General features: G+C 37.2%; 1 protein-coding gene across 5 annotated transcripts in view; it reads right to left on the bottom strand.

Annotated features, from left to right (window-relative positions):
• LOC150097110 (testis-expressed protein 2-like) overlaps window positions 1-21526 on the bottom strand; it is a 254835-nt gene that overhangs the window by 191721 nt on the left and 41588 nt on the right. The gene's annotated exons all lie outside the window — the stretch shown is intronic.

Below are 21526 nucleotides of genomic sequence, written 5' to 3'. Positions count from 1 at the left end.
CATGTCTTCTTTCATCGTCAGACTTCCGTACCAGTTTTAAATTCTTGTTCTCCGTCCGCTTCTTCATCAGTTCTTTTGCCGTTTTAGAACTTCTTTAAAATTTGTGTCTGATCGATACTCTTGTAAGAATATTTTTAAATTTTCGATAGATACTAAAGCAAGTGTAATGTTTATATTTTTGTCTTGAAGCATTTTACTCACAGGGTTTATTCTGTTAAGTAAATCATGCCCAGTTATAAGAAAGCAAATAAAATTTGTAGTCTTTATTTTAGCACATAATGTTTGTGCTTCATGCTGAGTTTCTTTATTAAAATTTTCATTATTTAAAATTCCAAAAAGTGCATCGTAAATTTCTCCTAACTGATATCGTAGAGGGCAGATTGCATTAATTTTACTCTCTCATCACGTTTCTGATGGCTGTTTCAGTTAATTTTTTACGAACTTGAGAAGGATTGCCCGACGTTTGTAAGAGAATAAAAAGAAATTGTATATTTCTTGAATAATTGCAAAGAAACTAATTGTATCTGCATTCACTTTGGCTGCATCGTTAATGATTAAATTTAGAGTATGAGCAGCACATGGCATGTAAAAAGCTCGAGGATTTTTGTTTAAAAGCAAATTTTGGAGCCCATATTTATTCCCTTTCATATTTGCTCCATTGTCATACCCTTGACCTCGCATGTCTTCAATGGAATGTTCTATTTTTCCAGTTGTTCCATTATTGTTGCATATAAACCACGTCCTGTGGAATCTGATATATCTGCAAAACCTAAAAAGTTTTCCCTGATCTTGACAATTCCATTGTCACAGGAAACAAAGCGAATAAAATGGTCATTTGTTCTATTTTACTTACATCAGGTGTGCAGTCTAAAATTATGGAATAATATTTAATTTTCGAATTGATAATAAAATTGTATCCCTGATCGTGTTACTTAAAGTTTCCAATATTTCATTTTGACTGTCTTTATTTTGGCTACCAAGGAATTTTATCATTTCAATCAAGTGTTCTAAAACTCTCGTCCAATGTTTCTTTTCCATTGAGTCTGGCAGTCAATAGTAGTTTTGTTTTTTAAATTTTTATCAACTTTCTTCCATTTTAAGAATTTTTTTCATGTGAGTTAAACTAGTCTCATGTCTATGCAAAGTTGTACTTACATTTCTCCAATCGTTATAACCTTCTACAAGACTACTCAATTTGGTAGGTGCGAAAGGTTTGCAACAAAAGCAAAAAAAATAATTTAAAGTTTCGAAATAAATGAGCCATGTTCTTGGCACGAGCTCACCATTTTCCATTTTTCTATTATAATACGTGTTGCCAAATTTATGACCATATGTATCTCTGGGATATATTATATTTTTCTTTTGAACAGGCCCCATTTCAATTAAAACAACTCGTAATTTTTCATCACTATTTTCCCATTCACATAGATCTAAATTTACAAAGACTTACAATGTGTTAGTTTCGTGGCCAACTACAACTAAATCTTCTCCTAACTGTTTTTCACTTAAATCATGCGTCTTGTTATCTTGTTCAATAGCTGCAATAGTACTTTCATGAAAACCTGGATGATGTGCACAGTTCTTTAACTCTGATTTCTGATGTATCGAGTTGGTTACAATCTGCATCAGAATATTTTAATATTTTAACAAATTTATTATCAGTGCCAGGTTGTTTCTTAACATTTGCTTCTTTCGCAGCATGAAGCTTACAATTTTGTGCACCGGATAACTTTTTTTAATTTTGATTCCATTTCTATTTTATACCCACAAGAAATTATTACACAACACGACACAGAGACGAAATAATAGTCCGCACTGCACTACTGTCAGTAGCCTACTGAGAAGCGTACCATATGACTGGCTAACTAGCAACAAATGTTTTGTACGAAAATTCGTTTCTGCACATAAAAACCGTTCACCATTTCACTTTGGATAGACTGCAGTAGACACAACATTCTGTAGACAAGCATTTAGCCTGCTCTCGCTGCAAAATTGTAAACAGCCGGCTGATCAAAGAGGCGGCAATATACATTTTTTTTTTTCAATTTTTATTCGGTGTATACGGCCTCATTTATTTTAATATTGATCATTCTAAGAATTTTTTGTTTTTATGATAAAAAATTATGTTTCTTAAAAATGAACTTATGAACAGTGCCCCAGCGGCGGTGCCCCCTTGGTAGTGGCGCCCGAATGCTCTGCATGTCCACTTCCGCCGGCCCTGCTTCCACCAATAGAGTATAAAGTCTACACTTCAAAGTACAACACTTAATCCTTGTGAACAGTAAAACTAATCCCAGTAATCCATCCAAACTAACAAAAAATTCTTTAAATTTTTAAATTTTAAAAAATTCTTTAAATTGATGTTAACTCCTGAAGAGGAGTTAACATCGCTCTTTGTAATTCTCCCTAACTTTGCATTATTAGCAAAACAGCTAAAGTTCCTTATCAATCCAACATGAATGATCATTAACCAACAAATTAAAAAGTATGGCCCAAGAAAGAGAACTCATACACCACTGGTTACCTTTCTTTTCTAGGATACTGCTTCTACCCTAAACAGCTTGTTTACATCTGAAATCCATTTGATATTCCCCAATTTGTCATATGGCAATCTATTCAAATGCATTTGCAAAATTCAAAAACATTATTCAGTCACTCTTCTCTAGATTTATTTCAAAATCTAACACATCAAAAATGAAGTGTCCAATATCAGGTGTGCAAAGTAGTCGAGATGTGGTCTAAGTGAGGAAACATACAGTGGAAAAAAGAGGAATACGACTTCAGTGACTTCTCATCATTGCAGTAATCCATTGGGCTATCTTAATGCATTCCATAAATCTCAGTTCACCATAATCTACAGGTCCTGAGTCATCTATATCTTTCAAAAGAATCCTAATAAAATATACCGAGAGGGGGGGGCTGAAAGTTCTGATAAACACCTAGAACAAAAATGATATTAAAGCAACTGATATAACCACAAGAAAGCACATATCTTAAAACCCTTTAACCCCCCCCCCTGTGTTTCATCAAATTTTAATCATCTATTCATTTCAGTAGAAATGGCATTTGTACTGTATAGTGCTTGACAGCACGATGAAAGGCGTTTGAATCTAGTCGCTGACTAGAGGAAATTTTTCTAAGTCTTTTCTCGACCGGTTCCAGAGTTAGTCTATCTCTGGCACAGGCTAGCGGGTTTTTCCTCCCAGAAACTCAGGTTTTTCGTCCCGTTAACTCAAGAAAATCAGCCGACGAACCCACACTATTTTCAGACATTAAATATATTGTGTTAGGGTTAGGGACCACCAGATGGCGGCACTTAGTAGCCGCCTTCTTCACTGCGTGCAGATTAATTAGTGATAGCCTTGGGCCAGCTATCTCTGATTGGCTACCAGTGGAGATTGAACTGCCCACTCAGTCTCCAAAAGTAAGATAGGGCTTAAAAAAAAGGCGTTAGCCGATTTTTTTTTTTTTTTCCCCGATTCATTTTCTTTTAGGATATATATAAGAAGACTTCAATTCCTTCATGGTGATTATTACAATTTTTCAGCACACCCTATCGTCCATTGAAATAGAAGCTCCAGGTACCTATTCCTCCACACACTGCAAACTTATTCAAATTCTCCTGAAGGACTATATCAGCATTGTTACTCATAGTCCTTCAAATTTTATACTACCCACTAACAACTAAATCTCTCAAAATATCATTGACATACATGCTGAGCATGTATGTCAATGTTTATTAGTTATACTCCCATTAACCATGAAATCCCTCAATTTGTTGGAGGATTATATTACCAGTCTGTTCCAGACTAAGTCTGTAATGCACAACAAAAGCAGTCTGGCAAATACAGAGGGACAGTGTGTGTGAGATTCACATTATGCATAATATCTTGAGCATACTGAGAATGGTCTAACAACTAGAAAAGGTTCAGTCAACAACAGTCATACTGGAAACAGCTTGTTGATGTAAATGGCCAATGTAAAAAAACGATCCATAATTGACAAATGGCGTAATAAACAGTGAAAAAATTTCCTTTTGACAGAGCATAAAGTGTGCAGTGAATCAGCTCCTGTATGTATGGATATAGACTTTACAAAAACTTTACAAGGTCCACTCCTGTTAACTAAAATCAAGCAGCTATAGACTAAATAGCAAGCACTGGAATATCAACACTGGATACTTGAAAAGTGAATTAGGAATCAAGAACTTAAATATCTCAACCATACTTTATTGCAAAATGGATATATAAGTCTATAAGTACAATATTATTATTATTATTATTTGTGACACCTCCAATGAGTCCGAAGACTAATTGCAGGAGGACACCTACTGCACAACTCTCCATCTTCACCACTACACCGAAACTCTACTACCAATCATCTACATCAACGCCATCTACTGCCCACCACAACTAGTATTTTTTTTGTCTGCAAATGGCATGTGTTCTAAAGGGCTGATTTGTCTGTATGATTGATGAAAAACCAAAGTTTCTGGGAGAAAAAACCTTGCTACCTCCATATGAGATCGGCTAACTCACCTTCAATTGAAAAAGTCTATATAAAGATTCTTCCTGTCATGATGAGAATCTAACTTAGGCCATTTCTAATCAAAGGGCACAACGTACTGTGGTTCTTCCAATTGTGCTATGGAGGCGTTACTGGATTGGCACAATAATATGATTGACAAGATCTTGTAAAACTGCCTCAGGCAATGACAAATAAGCAAGAGGTGCAGTAACCTGTCCTTATATTCAACACATAATTAGATAACAAAAATCCTATCATATCACTCATTAAACTCTTCCACCAATTGTGCTCTCACCATCCTATCAGACAATGCATTCCATAGTCCAACCATCCTTCATCCAAAAAAAAGCACGTCTCATCTCTCTTGCTCATTACTTCCATTCATAACTTCAGGATGGTCCATGTCCTTGCTCCTTCCTTTTGTTCTACCATGAAAGATCTCTCTAATGTCAACCCTGTAACCACCGTGGTCAAGAGTTTAAATGTCTCAATCATATTACCCATTTATTCTGTATTTACCAAGCTCTGCAGTCAACATGGCTTCAGACTATCCTCCTAAGTAACATTGTACAGCCATGATATGATTCTGGCTTACTGAGTCTGCACCTTGTCCAGGATTAATTTACCTCCTTCAAATCCTGGTGATCAGAATTGAAGAAAATAATCCAGATTTGGTCTGATCAGACCTTTATATACTGTATCGGTATCACAACTGCTGGTCAGCATCCTTCTCAATATTGCAGCAATCTTCTGGGTTACCTTCATTTTGCAATAAGTTCTAGTAGAAAGTTTTTTCCTCCAGGAAACTTGGGTTTTTAATCCTGAATACAGGCAAATCAGCTAGGAGAACACACACAATTTACACACAAAAAATGTTAGTGGTGGTGGGAAGTAGAGTGCTGTGTGTAGATGATGATAGTAGTAGAAGTTCTGAGTAGTTGGAAGATTAAATGGGTAGACTGAGAGTTGTAGAGCAGAATTGTAGAGAGTTGTAGAATGTCCTCCTTTGATGAGTCTGTCTCCTTGGAGGTGTCACGTAATAATAATAACATGACTCAATACTTCAAATTTCTATCAATTATCACCTCATCTCCTTCACTTCCTCTATAACAGTTACAAGATACCTCATCTCCTTCAATTCCTCTACAACAGTTACACCAACAGAGTACACAGTCTCATGGTGGATCCTGAATTTCAACACCTTGCATTTATTATTATTATTATTATTATTATTATTAAACAAGACCTCATGGAGTCAAAGACTCATCTAGGAGGTCCTTTTATCTCACACACATCTCATCATATCTGGTCTTAAACACATTCAAACTCCTTGCAGACACCACACTCTCAGGCAAGGCATTCCAATCATTCACAAATCTGCACGAAAAAAACCTGCCTCTCACTCCCCTACTCACACCCTCTTTATACAGTTTCCAGGGATGACCTCTGGTTCTCCCCTGATCTCCCACTATTCGCTGTAGAACTTCTCCACCATTGATCCTATAACAACCCCTTACCAACTTGTAGGTCTCTATCATATCTCCCCTCTTCCTTCTCTCCACTAGACTCTGCAAATTACATCTTTTCAATCTTTCCTCATACTCGACATTCCAGAGGTCAGAAACTACCTTCGTCAGTCGCCTTTGCACCCTTTCCAACATCTCTTCATCCTTCTGAAAACCAGGTGACCAAATCTGGGCACAATAGTCCATGTGTGTCCTAACCAAAGCTTTATACAAAGGAACAAGAATCTCCCTACTTCTACAAGTCAGTGTCCTCCTCATCATTCCCAGAAGTCTTTGTGTTGTCTTCACAATTTTGGCGATATGTCCCCTAAATTTTAGATCCTTATCCACTATCACTCCCAGATCTCTTATTTCCTCTACTTCCAACAATATATTCTCACCAAGCATAAATTCTGCATCCCATCTTTGTTTTCCAAATTTTAAAACCTTACATTTTACAACATTGAAGTCACATCCCCATTTGCTTGCCCAATCACTCAATTTATTCAAGTCTTCTTGCAAGGCCACAACATCTTCACTACTCTTTATGGTTCGTCCCAACTTTGCATCATCTGCAAAGAACTGAATATCTCCATTCAAATCTTCACCAATATCGTTAATATACAAGTTAAATAGTAATGGCCCTAAAACAGATCCCTGAGGCACTCCACTAGTGACTTTCCTTTTCCTGGATATTGCACCCCCATACACAACTTGTTGATACCTATCAGATAGCCAGTCTCCAATCCAATGCACTAATCTAATGTCCAACCCCATCTGCTCTAGTTTGACTGTCAACTTACCATGAGGTACTCTATCAAAAGCTTTTGCGAAATCCAAGTATATTACTGTGTATCCTTCTCCTCTGTCCAAGGAAGCAGTCACTTTATTGTAATAAGTAAGTAGATTACTAAAACATGACCTCCCTTTAGCAAATCCATGCTGTCCATCAAAGATTATACCATTGTTGTCAACCCAACTCTGGATCCTAGTTCTCACAAGCTTCTCCAACAACTTAACCACAACACCTGACACACAGATAGGCCTATAGTTTGATGCTTGAGTTCGATCACCTCCTTTATGAAGTGGCACAATCTTGCCCTCCTTCCACTCTTTAGGGACTTGACGAAGTGCAAGACTCGTATTAAAAAAATATGTCAAGGCAGGTGTCAACTCTCTGGCACATTCCTTCAGAATACGCGGTGATATATTATCAAGTCCCACAGCCTTATTTACATCTAGTTTACTCAACTCCCCAAACACCTCTTGCTCACTTACAGTCAGTCTCTCCTCCCCATCATCAACTGCTCTTAATCTCTCCATGAAGTCACATTCACAAGATTGAAAGATCTTTATGAACTGCTCATTAAGTATCTCCACCACACATTCTGCAACAGCTGTCTTTATACCATTTCCTCCAATCAATGTCATCCTTCCATAATCATTCTTTCTTTTGCTGGCTACATATCGAAAGAACTCCCTAAGATTCTTTTTAGCTTCATTAGCTAACTGCTGTTCATACCTCTCTTTAGCTACTCTCACCAACCAAGTCACTCTCCTTGCCTGGTCTTTGTAGAACTCATAAAATTGGTTACTTCCACTTCTCTTATGCTGCCTCCACAATGCCCTTTTTCTCTGTATTGCATGCTTAATCTCTTTATTCATCCATCTCACACCTAACTTATTTAACCTTCTCACCCGTGGTATACATTTAGACATTGCATCCGCTAAATATTTTTTGAAAATCCCCCAAGCTGCATTGATCTCTTTTCCAGCTAACTCCTCATTCCATGCTACACCTGCAAGCTGTCTCCTGAGCTCTTCATAATCACCCCCCTTGTAGTTCAACATATACCCTTTTTTCACAGGGGTCCTTGCACTGCTGGCAACCACCCAAGTAATCACCTCATGGTCACTTTCACCAATTGGTGGATGATTTGATACCTCATTGATAATTACATCCTCCGATGAGATGACCAAATCCAAGACCCTTAATCCTCGTGTGCCCTCTGTTACATACTGTCTGAGGTAGTTATCCCTCAAAAACTCAAGAAACTCATTTTCTTTGCTTCCAGTTGCTATCTCTTCATTCCAGTCTATATTGCCATAATTAAAATCACCCATAATGATCACCCTTTTCTTATTTGACTATACATTTCACTATCACCACCATCCACATTACCAGGTCTATAACAACATCCCACCAAGTATCTGATTCTATTCACCTCTATCTCACACCATACTGCCTCAAAACCACTGGCCCCATTTCCCTCTTGCATCTCTACCTTGTATGGACATAACTCTTTCTCTATCATCAATAGCACTCCCCCTCCCTTTTTACCCCTTCTATCCTCACAAAACACATCATACCTTTCCATCTCTATTCCTGTCAGGACGTCATCCTCATCCAACCATGTCTCACTTATTCCGACAATCTCTGGGTGCACAGACGCAATTAGTGCAACCATTTCATCCGCCTTGTTTCTTATACTTCTAGCATTGGTATACAAACACAACAACTCATTTCTGGATCTACAGCTAGTTCCACTGATACCACTCACTCGATGTGATCTCTCCATGCTGGACTGGGGCCATTTCCCTTTCTGCTTCTTCATTGTAGAACCCTTTGCAATTCCATCTGTTTCCTTTTGATCCCCGATCATCCCATTACTTTCCTGCCTACACATTCTCTCACCTCCTCTTGGAGCATCCACCTTTCTCACGCTGTGTATCCCTGTCCACCCTGAGCCTCCCCGTTTCCCTGCTCCTCTTGCACACCCATTCTCTCATTTTCTATACTCATACCACTCACTTCCACATTCATTTCCACTCCTTCAATCTCTCCTGTCTTACTCTCCTGCTCTTCCGCATCACTCTCCTCTCGATCTGATTCATTCTCTCTATTCACTTTTCTACTTTCCAGCAGCAGTCTCTCCAAGCGACTCACACCATAACCACTCAAATGCAGTCCATCGCTCCCATACAGCTCACTTCGTCCCTCAAACTCATTCCACACATTAACAAACTGTACTCCCATCTCCTCACACATTTCAGCCAGAATATCATTCATAATCCTTGCTCTCCGCCTCATTTCATCACAATCATACCTAGGCAACACACTGACCACCCTTCCTGTCACACTATTCTCCTTTATCGCATTTAGTTGCATTAAACTGATATCTTCATTCTCGTCACCATCTGTCCAGTTTACTCAAATCCCCTGACCACTCAACACTTTAAATGCCTAAATCACATCACCTCTCCCCTTCTACTGACCAAACTCTGCAGCCTGAATACCATCCGTCTATCTTCATAGGTGACGTTGTATGATCTTGATATCATTTTTGTTATCCACCTTTGCATGTTCTCCAAGATTAATTTATTCTCTTCAAGTCTCAGAGAACAAATCTCAGCACAGTAATCAGATGTGATCTGATTAGGAGCTTTATATAATGGAACCACAACTCTTCTATCTCTGCTGGTCAGTGTCCTCAGTATTGCAGCAATTCTCTTCTCAGTATTGCAGCAATTCTAAAGTTCAAGTTTCTATCAATCATCACCTCAAGGTCCCTTGCCTCCTCTAGTACAGCTCCTCAAACAGAGTATATTAAATAATAAATGATAGTAAATCTTCTCATTGATCCCAAATTTCCATCTTCCCAAACTTGAAGACTACGAACTCCAAATATGTGTTCAGAAGCCCAACAAATGATCTGATCAAGGCTTTGTACAATTATGACTATCTCTTAATCTCTATTTGTGTTTTCCTAATCATAGCAGCATGTTTTAAACAGTACTGATAGAATAGTGGTCCATTAATTACTATTACTACCTCCAGGAAGTCCAAGGACTTGTCGTGGGAGGACACGCTACTCTACTTCGCTAAACACATCTCATCCTCTCCACTACTACTTAACTCTCCAACTATGACACTACTACCATCAACGCTATTAATACTCTATAAAACATTATACTTCAGATTGTGAAATTATAAAATCTTGTATTTAGTAATATTAAAACTAATTTCACATACATATCTAAGCTAAAATCTAAATCTTCCTGAAGAGATGAATCAGCATTGCTATTAATAACTCTTTCTGACTTTGCTTCATAATCAAAGTGATAAAGAAACAACTGAATGTTCCGTGTCACATGGAATGTCATTAACAAACAAATCCAGCCTAGTTGGCCAAGTGGATAGCATATCTGCTCTCCAGCCAAAAGGCTGCAGGTTTGAATCCTGCCATGAGCATGGATGTTTGTGATTGTCTGTGGAAATATCAGTGGTGGTCGGCAGTAGATGGCGTTGGTGTAGTTGCGATCAGTTGGTGATGGAGTTGTAGAGCAGGTGCCCTCGCTCAATGAGTCCTTGGACTCCCTGGTTGTATCAAATAATAATAAAAGTCAAATAGTACAGGTGAAAACAAGCTTTATGACAGGCTGCTTGGCCTTTTGGAAGATGCTTTTTAGTGAGACTTCGGCATATGTCTCACTCCACAATGGATCCCCACTATACTTTCTCAACACACTTTCCATTGCTGATTGAAACCTGTTGTTTATTAGAGCACATGTGTAAAAGATTAACAATAAAGATGAAATGGACTGGAGAAATTTGAATTCTACAAACCATTCAAAATGACCAACCACTGAAATCAAGAACAATGCAAGGATTAATGCAAATAACTAAATCATGTAGCAATGGTGATGACAGACATGAGCACATGTTATAAAAGCTTTATTGGAGGAAAATCAGTTTTAAGAATGGTACAAGTTTTTAGATATAACAATTCACTGGACAAGGAAGATGCATATTTGGTATACTTTGGATTTTTCAAAGACTTCTGATTGCTTGCCAAATGGCAAGCAATAGAAAAAGCTATAAATATTGTTTGTTTGTTATATATATGTTTCATTGATTTAGAAAAGGCTTTCAATAGAATCAGATTACAGGATGTCCTGAAAATACCAACATTAGAAAATTTATCACTGCAAAGTATTGAAATAATAAAAGATGCATGCACAAAAAATTAATATGTAGTACAATATTACATATTAGTGCCTCCGTAGCGCAATTGAAAGAACGACGGTAAATTGCGCCCTCAATTGGAATAGGCCTAAGTTCAATTCTCGTCGTGACGGGAGGAATCTTTATAGGGACTTTTTCAATTGAAGGCGAGTTAGCTGATCTCATATGGAGATAGCAGGGTTTTTTCTCCCGGAAACAGAGGTTTTTCATCCCACATACAGACAAATCTGCCCTTCAGAACACACACAATTTACAGACATAGAATACTAGTTGTGGTGGTGGTGGCGGTGGAAGTGGGCGGTAGATGGAGTTGATAGAGATGATTCGTAGTAGCGGTTCAGTATAGTGGTTGAGACAGTTGTAGGTATCCTCCCGCGAAGAGTCTTCGGACTCCTTGGAGGTGTCAGGAATAATAATAATAATATTACAACACAAATATGTTGAAAATCCCTATAAGGTATTTTCTAGATATTCATGTAGAGGATTACATAAAGCAATTCTTTAAATCCATATGTTTATGTAACATAATTAAGAGTTGTGGTAAATGTGTTAGAAAGACTAATGAGGACCAGGATTCAGAACTGGGTTGATGACGACAACATTCTCTTTGATGGATAGCATGGGTTTGCTAAAGGAAGATCATGTTTAGCAATCTACTTACTTACTATAACAAGGTGACAGGTGCATTGGACAAACAAGAAGCATATATGTTAAATATTTACATTAACATAATACATAACATAACATTAATAACATACATAAATATTTACATTAAATACAGTTGGATCCTAATTCTTCTCAATCTACACTTTGAATCCAATATAAAGGTTAATATGATGTTCTTAACCTAAAAAACAGTTGCTAGTTGATTTCTAATACAAATATAGAGAAAATTTATATTTATAGACTATGCCACTCTATATCTGAATTAGTTCAAGAATTGAAGAAAAATCAACCTTCAACTATCTCTCCTTAAAATATATACTGGCTGAGTATATTTGACTTACTTAATTTATCACTCCCGCTTTGGTTCGAATATTTTATGAATGGTGCAGTAAAAGAGATTCAGGCAAAATAGAATTTTTGATTAACAAAAACAAACATTGAATTTTATAATCACAAATTATACACTTAAGATCAAAATACTAAAGTTATTATAAACACTTCAGCCTTTCTGATAATACTGTCATACAAACTCAGACAATGGTAAATCTATTATCTCTAATACAGTCTTCTCACAGTTCTTTAAGTTTCAAATACAATAAAATCGCAGTAAGACACCTCTTCACAAACAAACACTTTTAATTTTGCACTTCAGCTAATTCTCACCAATAGTTACTGTTATTATAAGGAAATTCTAAGATGAAACTCACACACTTCTCTGTATAGGAATATTAATGGTTGGAATAATCTTACGATAATCTTTTTTCTTCATCTACTTATACGTAAACACTTTTTATAACTGTAAACACTTAAACAGTGTGCGGCACTCATTAAATAAATCTTCTAAGCAATAACTGAATTAATCATCGGTCACAATACACATAAACAAACGTTAAACGTGTGGACAGACTTATGTGTTCGTCGAACATGTTGTTTATTATTTTAACGGTATAATAGAACACAGAAACTAAGTAAATAATTAATTTATTGACTTGATGCTGATATTTCGCTGGTATTATAACCAGCATCTTCAGAGCACAAAAACACTGTTTGTCACAATACGCGAGACTAAAACAACATGGTGTACTTAACCAAAATTGTAGCAGCAACACAAAGACTAGAGTCCTGATTTTACAAACAAACCTGATAAACAAATCTTCCTGACAAAACAAGTCTTCCTGATAAACAAACGTTGTTGCATAAAGTACTACTGATCACTCATGAAATAAAGCAACACAATAATTCCTTAACTTTAGGTTTTATATGTACGGTTGTTCATTCCTCTGGCATTCAATTAATTCTTTAGGCACTATGATTCCAAACACAGCTAACGGTAAACTCCAATTTAACAGCCTGTACTATTCTCTAATAACTTCGTGCTTTGCTTCAAGGTTCCGTATGTCCTTGAAGGGTTGGCCCTGAAATTGAATCTCAACACAAATATCGCTAGTCTATTTAGTAATCACTCAGCTGTCTTCCGTAGCTATAATTGTTATTCTACAACTTATTAGCTAACCGCCTCTCGACTAGTAGACTTTATTAGCTGCTTGAGTGACTTGCCGACTCGCTATTATCGCACTGTGATTCCCGAATGCTCCGTTTCCAACCTAATGCCAATCTCTAATGCTCTCAATTAATTAATAATTCCAGCATTCGTCGCTTATATATCTGTTTTTCCCGCCTAAATTGTTCTCGTGATCTAAAACTCTTTTCAATAAACCTTCTCCTCAGGTTGTGTTCCAATTCTCGTGCTCGCTTACTTACATGCGTCTCCATGACAACAAAACAAAATATAATAAAATTGAGCTATTGCATAACGTTAAACTTTCAAGTTCTTATAATATTAACATAGTAATAAATAAAATAGCTTAATAATATTTAATACATTATTTTCATTATTAATACATATATCTTTGATTAAATAATTAGATATTAAATAAGGTTAAAGGTAGTTATATGAATATTAAATTATAAACAAGTGAATTACATTAAATAATATTTACAAGTCTAGCCTATGTGATGGAAGATCATGTTGGATTCTGAACCAAATAATAATTACTCTAATCTCTACATAATCAGAATCCAACAATACTAACTGCTTGCATTGAAGTATTGAAGATACTAACCATTTCAATGAACAAGAGAGAAAGAGAGGCGTATATATAGTGATATACCTGGATTTTTCAAAGGCCTTTGATAGACTGCCACATGACAAGCTGGTAACTAAACTGAAATGGATGAAGTTGGATAATAGACTGGCAAGATGGACAGGTGATTTGATTTGTGTATGGGGGGAGGGTATCCTAAAACAAAAGACTAGTGGTTTGCAGCTGAGGTCTGTTTTTGGGCCAGTATTGCTTATCTTGTATGTTAGTGATACTGAGATAAGCTTAATTGGAGATACACAGCTATTTATGGACGATGCAAAATTGGGTTGAATTATAGGAGTAGAGTAGTGGCCTTGCGAAAGGATCTGAATAGACTGTGTGAGTAGGCAAGTGAGTCAAGCTACCAATTTAATATTGCAAAGTTTTGAAATTTGGTAGGTAAGAATAAGGTTTCAAGTATATAATTAATGGGAAAATTTTGAAGGAGATGACAGATCTGGAAATGATGATCAACAAACTTGAAGTTAGAGGTCACATTACTAAAATGTGAGAATATCAGAACAGATTATTGTTAATGATTAGGAGGACCGTGGCATGTAGAAACAAAGAAGTTATGGCTCTCTTATATAAGGCTGTGTCAGATCAGATATGAATGACTATGCACAGATCTGGTCATCAAGTTTTTAAGAGAATGAGGATATCTTACAAAGCATCCAGAGAAGATTCATTAAGGATCAGGTCTCGGAATTTGTAGACAGACTGAGGGAATGGGGGGAGGGGATTTTTTATATTCAGAAAGCTCTGCAAATGCTATTTGCAGAGCTTTATGAATATAAAAAAGAAAGGGGATATGACTGAGGGATATTTTTTTTTTAGACACCTCCAGGGAATCTAATACTCATTCAGGGAGGGCACCTGCTCTACAACTCTGTCTCTGCCACTCAATCCGACTGCAACTACACCAACGGCATCTACAGCCGCAATGGTGAGGAGTTTTTAGCAGATTAATGTGGAGAAACCTTTCATTCAGTAGAGAGAGAGAGAGATGGAGGTAGAACAGGAGATCATTCCTGGAAGTTAAATGAGGATGTAAGCAAGGGAGTGAGGAGCAAGTTCTTTGTATTAAGAGTGAACTGTACTTTCTGTGGAGATAGGTAATCATGGTTTAATGATATTTATGTATGATAGTGTGGATCTCCTGGAATGAGTCTTGACTCCACAAAAAGGAGTGATGTTAATAATATTAAAACATTTAGTAACTTCAATTGTACTTCAAAATTTAACATGATACTTATTTTTTTCTTGCAACCATGACACTTGCATATCAATTAGAAATTGCACTTATGTTAATAAATTTAAAATACAGGTAACCCTTGTATAACACAGATGTTAGGTTCCATAGAAATGGCGTGTTATATAAATTGTGTTATGCGAGACTCAGATCACATAGAAAAAGTAGGGTTAGGTTCCAAAATCGTTTTTTTAAAGATTGTATAAATGATGGCATATCCAACAAAAATATGTTTTTATTTAATTCAAGTAATTCATGTAAGTTAAGAAAACATAAACTATGAAACAAATGCATAGTATAAAATTATAAAAAATTATAAATTGTATGTCAACTTCATTGCACATAATACATAAATGTTTTAGACAAAATTATTATTATTATTATTATTATTATTCAGGCCTCTATGGACTCAAAAGACTCATTGTGGGAGTCCTTTCTAAGAAACACAAGTCTATCAAGACTCATCGAGGGAGATCCCTCCTAGGAAACACAAAGTCTATCATACCACTCCTTAAACGCATTGACCGTTCTTGCTCTCACCAATCTAGCAGGCAATGCATTCCATGGTTCAACCACTCTCCATACAAAGAAACCACTCCTCACCTTCTTTCTCACAGTTTCCTTTCATAACTTCCAGGGATGGCCCCTTGTCATGACTACTTCCCACTGTTCAACCAAGCGAAAGACCTCCCTGGTGTCAAACCCTGTAACCACCTCTCAACAATTTAAAAGTTTCAATCATATCACCTCTCCTTCTATCCACCAAACTCTGCAGTCCACACTCCCTCAGCTGATCCTCATAACTAACATTGTACATTCCTGACACCATCTTTGTTATCCACATTTGTACCCTTTCCACAGTTAATTTATTCCCTTCAAATCCTGGGGACCAGATCTGAGAACAATAGTCTAAGTGTGGTCTGATCAGTTTTATACAATGGAATGATAACCATTTTATCTCTGCAGGTCAGTGCCCTTTTCATTATTGCAGCAATCCTCTGTGTTACTTTCACTAGCTTTGCAATATGTCCCCTAAATTTCAGGTTTCTATCAATCATCAACCCCAGATCTCTTGTCTCCCCTACTTCCTCCAGTTTAACTCCTCCCATAGAGTATGCAGCATCCCATTGATGTGCCCCAAACCTCAATAAAATCATGTGTATATTTTAATCGTCATCACTTTCTTCAAAACTATCATTTCGTAGATGTTCTTTATTTATGAGTGGCCGGACGTTGTCATCACTTGAAATCTCTTGGACATCATTTGTATAATTCTCATTGCATACTTCAGCTGGTTTAGTTATCAAGAAGTCAATAATAAGACCTTGCTTACCACTATGCTGCAATTTTTTTTATTAAGTTCATAATATGGAGCTAAACAAATATCCAATTGTCTCGTGAATTTTCCGGAGCGCTCCATTGAGAGATCATTATCCATAAAATAACTTTCTTGCCAAGTCCAATCCTTCTGCTAATTTCTTTAAACTGAATTCTTTAATTCATCACAATCAGAATCTTTGGCAGAATTTCCCTGCCATTTGGTTCGACGTCATCTATTAATTATACCAGTTTATCCTTATTTAAATCTATTTCCCCATCAATTAACTCACTAATTTCGTTTTCAACCATATCGCAAAAGTGCTCTAAGTGGCCATTACTATAAAAATAAATTTTTTTTACATAAAAAACATTACATATTGTATGTAACTCACCAAAAAATAAAGTGCTCAGCTTGAAATTAACACACTTATGATTTTTAATGTGCTTTCCTAGCAGAAAATGAAGACAATTTTCAACAATAAATATTTTATACGGCAAACAATTGACGTACATGTGTGCTAAAGGCTATTTCCCCTAATATAAATTCGCTACTTATAACTACATGTACGATAGGACAGACGCAAATTTATCTAAGATAAAATTTGATTTTTAAGTCATGCATTAAAAAATATATGAAAAGATAAAGGGTTACTACAATTTGTAGAAAGTCTTATATCGAAACAGTGTTGTATAAGTACCATGTTCAACAAGGGTTACTACAATTTGTAGACCGCGTTATATCAAAATCACATTGTATAAGTATCGCATTATACGAGGGTTACTGTAATTCTATAACTAATAATTCGAAAAGAAATTAACACTATTTTTCAATGCACAATATGGGCAGTCACAAATTTAAGAAAGATAAAATTTGAAAAATATATGAAAAGATAAAGGGTAACTCCAATTTGTAGACCACGTTATATAAGTACCATGTTGAACAAGGGTTGCTACAATTTGTAGACCGTGTTATAGCGAAACCACGTTGTATAAGTACCACCTTACATGAGGGTTACCTGTATATTCTACGTAACTTCTTATCACATATATCATATATTCTTCATGACTTCTGTTGCAAATTGTGCTACTTTTTTTCTCAGTAACACAAGTGTTCTTTAGTGATGTTGCTTTTGGAGTTTAGTTGTTATATTGTGTCATTTTTGGGTTATCAAGAAGACAAAGCAGAGTCAGATGCATATGCGGTGGAAGAGGAGATAAGTTTTCATTATTTATTGTAGTTATTAGCATTTAGTATTATTAGTATTGGTATTATTATTATTATTATTATTATTATTATTAATAGTATTATTAGCGTTTAGTTGTAGTAGTTCCTTGGCACTGAGTGAATGATGGTGGCAGCCACAGCTCTGATTATGAATGACGTGTCACCAAATCTTCCTCCATTTATTTTGCATAACATAATAAAGGATTTTGTGGCATGCAGTACCTATGGTATGTATGCATCTCAGCAGTTAGATATGTGGTATATGTGGCAGGTGAGAAAAGGGGGGAGTGCTTATATGCACAAAATGTCAGCAATGGGAGGAATTTAGTGAATTAGTTATTACGATAACCGACCTCATTGTGTCAGGAGCAAGAGAATCTCGAGAGATGAGTAATGTGATAGGTGAGAATGACGAGTGAAATATGAATGAAAAATAAGAGTGGGGAATGTGGAAGGCTTGAATGATTGTGAAGTTTTTGAAGATGGTCATGATTGGGAGGATGAATGGCGAGTAAGAGTGCCTAACTTGCAGAGAGGGGTAGATGAGCTGAAAGAGGAGGTGGAAAGTCTTGGGAATGAGATGAGAAGTATGAAAGATGAGATTAGGCGAATGGAAGAGATGAATGCAAGGCGAATCAGAGTAGGAGTGAGAGAGTGTTATGGGAATGATAGAAGAGGAGAGAATAGAAACAGAAGAGATGGAATGAGAGAAGATGGGGAATGAGAGAGAGAGAGAGGTGTGGAAATGATAGAAGAGGAGAGATAGAAACAGAAGAGAGGGAATGAGAGAGAGAGAGAGAGGTGTGGAAATGATAGAAGAGGAGAGAATAGAAACAGAAGAGAGGGAATGAGAGAGAGAGAGAGAGAGAGAGAGAGGTGTGGAAATGATAGAAGAGAAGAGATAGAAACAGTGGAAGAGAGGGAATAAGAAGAATGAGAGGGAGTGCTGGAACCAGTGATAGAGTGATGCCAGGACAACAGGTAAGTAAGAGAACACAGAGTGAGGGATGCAGGTGAGCAATCAAGAAACAGAATGGTAAGTCTCCATACCGAGTCTCCATATATCTATGATGTATGGAGACTCGATGATCCATGGTGTGCAAGATATGATGCCAGAGGAGTATTTACCTGGAGGAACGATAGAGAGTGTGACTATTAAGCAGGGCGAAAGGGTGGACGAGATGATTGTGATGGTGGCACGAATGATGCAATGTAAATCGGGTGGCAAGAGATCTGAGATTCTTGCTTGAGGTTGTACAAAAGAAAATGCCGAGAGGAAAAATTGTGTGTGTGTTGCCAAGGTATGATAGTGATGAGCTGAGCAGAAGAGCACTAATAATGAATAGCATAATAGCCAGAATGTGTCAGAAGAGAGGATTGGAATACATGGATACTTGGAGGGCATTTCATAACAGAAAGGAACTGTATGCAAAAGACTGCTTGCATTTGAATGAGGAAGGACATAGGCATCTGGAGAGATTGATGTTTTCTGAACCAGTTGGTGTGTCAATGCAGGGAAACTAGAATTCCCAGGGTGGAAGGTAGCGGGGGGGGGGGAATACTCTTGTGGGAATGAGTGCTTGGGGGAAAGGGCACGACATCAGGTAACAATGAGTCCAGTGGAGTCTAGAGAGGATTATCATAGGTGTAGACGCAGTGACATTTTTATGCTTTATACTAATCCAGGATTTTCCGGAATAAAGAAGATAAATTGGTAGCGCTGATAGCATCAGCCTGGCCAAAGATTATTGGGATCTCTGAGACGTGGTTGACAGAAGATATAATAACAGGAATAGAAGTAGCAGGGTACAGCATTTTTTGGCATGATAGGAAGGGAAAATGTGGTGGTGGAGTACTGCTTATAATAAGTGATGACTTATGTCTTCTAAGAATGGAGGCTTTGGATGGCAGCAACACTGATGACTTTGAAAGCATATGGTGTGAGGAAAAAGTGGGAAATACAGGATATTTAGTAGGGTGTTGCTACAAGCCAAGGAGCACAGAGGGTGGGGAGCAGGAGATGTTTAGGCAGTTAAGCTTGGCAAGTGCAAGAAGAATGAATGTTATGGGAGATTTTAACTATAGCAGTATAAGCTGGGAAGAAGCAAATGCATGTAGCAATCTTGAGGGACAAATGTCTTAGGCAACATGTACTAGAGGGAACAGGAGGTTCAAGAGTTTTGGATTTGATCATAGCATCAAAAGAGTTGATAACTGAGATGACATCTCTCCCCCAGTTGGAGAGAGTGACCGTGTTGATTTGATTTGGAAGATGAATAGACATGCAGTAGTATCAAAGAGGAGGGAATATATGTGGAATTATAAGATGGGTGATTAATATAGTCTTAGATATTAACTTGGGTAGTTCCATGGAGGACAGAATTGGAAAGCCAGGATATCATTAGTGTTTGGGAAATTGTGAAGGAATATTTGTTAGCAGCAATAGTAAACTGCATTCCATGAGTGAAGAAGTGGACACAATTTGGTATAAAGTGGATGACAAACAATATCAAGCAGGAACTGCAAGTGAAAACTAAATTGTGGAAGAGATATAAGGAGAGGGGTTGAGGGCAGATGCATGAATAATGTAAGACTCAGGCCGAGAGAGTGACTAGTATGGCAAGGATGGCAAAACTGGAATATGAGAAGAGATTGGCCCTAAGATCAAAAGAAAGTCCTAGGGAATTTTTTAGATATGTGGCCAGTAGGAGGAGAAATGATCATGGAAGAATGATATTGTGGGATAAAAATGGGAATAGAGTAACTCATGCAGAGGACATAGTGGAATTGTTCAATGAACACTTTATTGGAGTATTTCATCCTGGAGGAGTCAATTTGAATACTAGAGGGTTAGGGCAGCTTCAAGGTTTAGAGGTGCAAGAGGAGAATGTGTTCCACATACTGAGTACTCTAGATGTTAGTAAAGCTGTGGGAATGGATGGTATTTCACCATGGGTTTTGAGAGAATGTACTAAAGAACTGACAAGTATCAAGCAATATCAAGGAAGCAGAAGGTCATGGGGTTCTGCAGAGATCATTACGGGGACCTGCATTGTTTAACCTGTATATCAATGGCATTGTTAATGGACTGCAAGAGGATATTCAGTTGTTTGCAGATGATGTGAAGCTGGGAAGGGCTATTAGTAATAGTGCAGATGTGGTGGCCCTGCAAGAGGATTTGAATAAACTAGACAGATGGGCAAATGAATCGGGGAGGGGTCTCAGTTTAATGAAGTAAAATGTAAAGTCTTGAAGTTTGGGATACATCGATGGGAGGTTTGCATACTCGATTCCAAGAGATGTACTGGAGGAAGTAAGGGTGATAAGAGATTTGGGGGTGATGATTGAGAGAAAACCGAAATTCAGGGAACATATTGGAAGGTGGTGAAGGTAACCCAGAGGATTGCTGCAATACTGAGAAGGAAGGTGACCTGAAGAGATAGAGTTATCGTTCCATTGTATAAGACCTTGATCAGACCACACTTAGACTACTGTTCTCAAATTTGGTCCCCAGGATTTGAAGGGGGATAAATTAACTATGGAAAGGGTACAGAAGAAGATAACAAAGATGGTTTCAGGACTGTACAATGTTAGTTATGAGGATCAGCTGAAGGAATGTAGACTGCAGAGTTTAGTGAATAGAAGGAGAGGTGATATTGAGACTTTTAAACTGTTGAGAGGCAGTTACAGGTACAAGGAGCCATCCCTGGAGGTTGTGAAAGAAGGCTGTGAGCCAGAGGGTAAGGAGTGGTTTCTTTGTATGAAGGGTGATTGAACTGTGAAATGCATTGCCTGATAGAGTGGTGAGAGCAAGAACGGTCAACAAGTCCATCATCATATGATAGACTTACTTGATAGTCT

The sequence above is a fragment of the Typopeltis vanoorti genome, chromosome 17, assembly GCF_054136105.1.
Source record: "Typopeltis vanoorti isolate ZY-2024b chromosome 17, IOZ_Tvanoo_1.0, whole genome shotgun sequence".
NCBI classification, from domain to species: domain Eukaryota; kingdom Metazoa; phylum Arthropoda; class Arachnida; order Uropygi; family Thelyphonidae; genus Typopeltis; species Typopeltis vanoorti.
Note: the sequence above shows the minus strand (reverse complement) of the source record. Positions and strands in the feature narration are given on the sequence as shown.